At 40.4% G+C, this 4,470-nt stretch overlaps 1 long non-coding RNA gene across 1 annotated transcript in view; it reads left to right on the forward strand.

Moving 5' to 3' along the window:
- The window catches only part of LOC116688037 (uncharacterized), a 17,128-nt gene extending 12,919 nt beyond the window's left edge, over positions 1 to 4,209 (forward strand). Inside the window, exon 4 of the long non-coding RNA XR_004331688.1 lies at positions 4,159 to 4,209. This is a non-coding gene — a long non-coding RNA (uncharacterized LOC116688037). The remainder of the gene's footprint in view (positions 1 to 4,158) is intronic.
- The last annotated feature ends 261 nt before the right edge of the window (positions 4,210 to 4,470 follow it).

Raw genomic sequence — 4,470 nt, forward strand, 5'->3', positions numbered from 1 at the left:
TCCCCACCGCTAAAGCAGCAATTTCATTAACTGATCATATCTGAGCTAGCTACTGAACAACGTTTTTTTGACACTATGATGGAACTAAATCGGACACTTTATAACGAGCAATTTGACTCAATGCTCTAACGTTCAGCCATTTTAGTCGCCTAAGTTTCAATTTGGGATCTAATCTGCGCCAAGAAATGACCAACTTCTTCTCTTTCTCTTTCTCTGGGGACTACCAACGTTAAACTCCTGCTCTCCCTGTGACACGTCAGACAGAGACTCAGCCAAAGGCGAAGTCTGGCACGACCTCCTCTGATTGGCCAACACTCTGTTTGTGTTAACCCTTTCCTTGACGGGGTTACAGGTACTGTACACAGCATCAGCGATAAACACACAGGATACTAAACTTGTGTCAAGCCTTTGGAACCTGTCATTGTTTGTCCTCCGCTCTAACAGATGCGTTCGCAAACTAACTTGAGGCACAAAAATTTATAAAAAAACAGCGCCGCACAAGATTGGGATTGGTTGGAATTGCCAACAAATCAGAGCACATTTTTCTCCCATCCCAGAATGCTGTGTGGACTAGCCAGACCTTCCTTCGCAGTGCTGTGGAGAAAGGTCTGGCAGAGGGACACTTTAGCAGGTGTTTTCCATCAACTATACATCAACATAGCTGGAATTCAAGCCTCTGTGTCTTGCCTCAAACGTTGAATCCAATGCAATGGAAACAGACTGCTTTAATAAATAATAACGTGCTTTCCATCACATTTTCCACGTTTTTCAATTCTATTGTTTGAGCGTCTACCGGAGGTCTTTTATATTGATTACAGAGGCAGCAAGAGTGATGCAGATTTTTTTTATTAACAAGGTTTGTTGCCTTGTGCTTCAGTATACTTTGGACTAAATCCTGATCTTCTGCAGTGGATAGATATTAGAGAAATTAGAGAAAATTAGTTAGAGAAATGGCCCCCCCAAATGTTTCTCGATGCACCCAACTCCTAATATTCAAAGCACCAAAGTGAAGGCAAGCGCATATTTTTTCATTTTCTTTTGCTGATTTTCTATAAAATTTGGTTAAAATCTGAGCTAGTTTTGAATTGTTTTATGACATCTTTATACAGGATCGGTGGGTGGTCGGCCGCAAACAAAAAACTCAAACCCTGTTTCTGCTAGAATAAATGTGTCTTTTTATTCCGCCACAGAATGCAGCAAAGCAACAAGCATGCACATGCACTCAATACGTGATGCTAAGTATGCACTACTTTTTACTGACGTCTCTCCAGTCCTGTTGCTTTGCTGCATTCTGTGGCGGAATAAAAAGACACATTTATTCTAGCAGAAACAGTGTTTGAGTTTTTTGTTTGCGGCCGACCACCCACCGATCCTGTATAAAGATGTCACAAAACATGGATGAAAATCAGACTTTGGACTAGTGGACTGTCCACTGATGTTTGTTCTCTTCACCCTAGTATTCAGTGTTGGGGAGTAACTATGGAAGTAAATCCGTTTCATCAGATTTTTTAAGTTAAAAAGCCATTTTCCAATTTCCAGCACTGAATATGTATGCATTGAAATTGTATATCTGAATTTGTTGCCTTTAAAGTTAAAGTAAAGTTTAAATTCTTCATATTTTCAACAACTAATTTTGACCTTTACCTGTCTAAGTTCATAAATTCAGAATCAAAAATTCAAGAATAAAAAGAATTCAATATAACAAATTTTGAATCAAAACACAAAGTTTCAATTTTGATCACTTGCTCATGGAGAAATTAATTTCCTCAAAAAATCACAATTATCCATTACAAGATAAACAGCATCCTGTGTTATCTGCCTTTCCACATAGGCATAAGGTTTACGAGCTCAAAGTTACATTTAACAATGTTACATAATTTAATAATTACAAAATAAAGGTCACTGTAATCCGTTGCAGCATCTAGGAAAAAAAATGTGGAATGAAATTACAGTTACTTATGAAAATATTCATGATTCCATTGGGGTTACATCTGAATATTTTCCTTAAAAAGCTAGGCTCTTGTTGCTCTGCATGTTTTTCATGTCCACAACGTCTTCTTTTGCCATTTCCAGCCACAGCCGTTTAATGTCATTCTGATGCTTTCGATTGGGTCTCTTGTGTGAATTAGCAGTGTTGCCACCCTGACAGTTCAATTGCCTCTTAAGCTGTCTGAGAGTTGCCACTATGGCAACAGATAAAAACCTGCTACAGTACTTGAAATATGAAAAAAAAGTCATACAAAGAACTGAGAAGGGTTTGAACATCACCGTGCACAGTGGCGGTTCTACACTGAGTCACCTGGATGAGTGATTTCAATCAGGCATAAGTCTGTATGTTAATACTTGTCTTTAGATCAGGGGTCTTCAACGTTTTCCAGGCCAAGGACCCCCAAACTGATGGCGAGATGGAGCGGGGACCCCCTAATTATATATATTGTATAACATTGTGTTGTATCAAACTGGTCCTATAGTGCCGTGTGTGCATTGATGACTGAAAGACATCTTCTGCCTCCATTTATCTGTTTACTACAGTGTGTTGAATTCATGTTAATGTGTATTTAAAGACATTTCAATTAGTGGAAAAAATTGCGGGGGGGGGGGGGGGGGGGGGGATATAAAAAAAAGTCTAATCAACCAAAACTTTCGCGACCCCCATGCAGTACCTCCGCGGACACCCTAGGGGTCGCAGACCCCCTGTTGAAGACCCCTGCTTTAGATGATTGTATGGATCTCAATGAACTGAGTTTTTGTTTATGCAAATCAGGCTGCAGAAAGTTGGTACACACATTTTTTTCATCATTTCTTGGGGGCATTTCCACCATTGATGGATAGGAAAGCTGAGATATGAAAGAGAAGAGAGAGGGGGGAAGACGTGCAGGAAACCATCACAGGTCGGACTCAAACCCTGGACCTTCTGTGTCAAGGACTCAATCTACACATGTGCGTCTGATTTACCATCTGAGCTAACCCAGCCACGCCAATGTTCACTTTTAATGGTTTTGTGTAAGAAGAGAGAAAGAAAGCCAAAATCTCACAACAAAGTTTTTTTTACCACTACCTTGATCTCATGGTGCCTGCTTATTCCACTGAAGATAAAACATTAATTTCATGCTGCCACTGAGTTTTACATGCTTCCATTCCACCGAAAAGCCCCAAATAAATAGGAATAAGAATGTAATTTTAGGTAGGAAGCCGCAGGAAACTGCCATGATAAATCAGAGTTACTAGTGTCTTTTTACTGTAAATATATACACGTATTTGATGGAAAGTTGCAGGGATTGTACTGAAATGCCTAATAATTGTGTACCAAATTAATCAAAACATAACTACAGATTTAAATGCACATTAAAACACAACAATTAGGGCAGAGCCTGCACAGGGTTGGATTGAGGGGTGATTCTCATCAATGATGTCTGCAGGTCCTTCTGATTCAGTTGATTAAATAGCTGCAGTCATCACACAGCTGCACGAGTAATACATGCACTCCATCTCCACTCTCTTTTTAAGGAATGCGCAGTGTGCAATTACAAACAGCATGGGTCCTTTCAGTAATTAGTTTAATCTTCTGGCACAGCATCGTGACCTAACCAAGTATAGCTTTGTGACTAGGATTGGGCAGAACCGGTTCCAACTTGGAATCATATCAAAAATTCTGAATGCTATGGAATTATTTCTTTGTTGGAATCGTTTGGACACAAACGTCATAATGCTCACCTAGCTGCTAGCATGGTACGCCCTCATACTCTGCTTCTGACTGGCTAGTAGTCCTTTCCTAGGTACTGTCAGGGCCCTCATACTCTGCTTCTGACTGGCTAGTAGTCCTTACCTAGGTACTGTCAGGGCCCTCATACTCTGCTTCTGACTGGCTAGTAGTCCTTACCTAGGTACTGTCAGGACCCTCATACTCTGCTCCTGACTGGCTAGTAGTCCTTACCTCGGTACTGTCAGGGCCATCATACTCTGCTTCAGACTGGCTAGTAGTCCTTACCTAGGTACTGTCAGGGCCCTCATACTCTGCTTCTGACTGGCTAGTAGTCCTTACCTAGGTACTGTCAGGACCCTCATACTCTGCTTCTGACTGGCTAGTAGTCCTTACCTAGGTACTGTCAGGGCCCTCATACTCTGCTTCTGACTGGCTAGTAGTCTAAAAGACTGAAGAGAATTGAGATATCTCACTCTGTAGTTAAAACAGAAAGCTCAACATACAGGATAAAGAGAAGAGCAGCAACAATGTGCAACAAAAATGTGTTGTTTTTGAAAACTAAACCATGTAAACCTATTCTGATATAACCTCTAAATATGATTATGAAAATTAGCATAGTATGGGCGCTTTAACATGCAATTAACATGTATTGATTTCCGTAGCGTCAAGGCGCTTGTTGTGTTGCAGCCATGGAGCACAGTAAGTGTTGTTGATTGGTTGATTCAAAATAAAATGTTCTTCTGTGAAATAAGCATGTCACCTGTTTC

The sequence above is a fragment of the Etheostoma spectabile genome, chromosome 4 (assembly GCF_008692095.1).
Source record: "Etheostoma spectabile isolate EspeVRDwgs_2016 chromosome 4, UIUC_Espe_1.0, whole genome shotgun sequence".
NCBI lineage: Eukaryota > Metazoa > Chordata > Actinopteri > Perciformes > Percidae > Etheostoma > Etheostoma spectabile.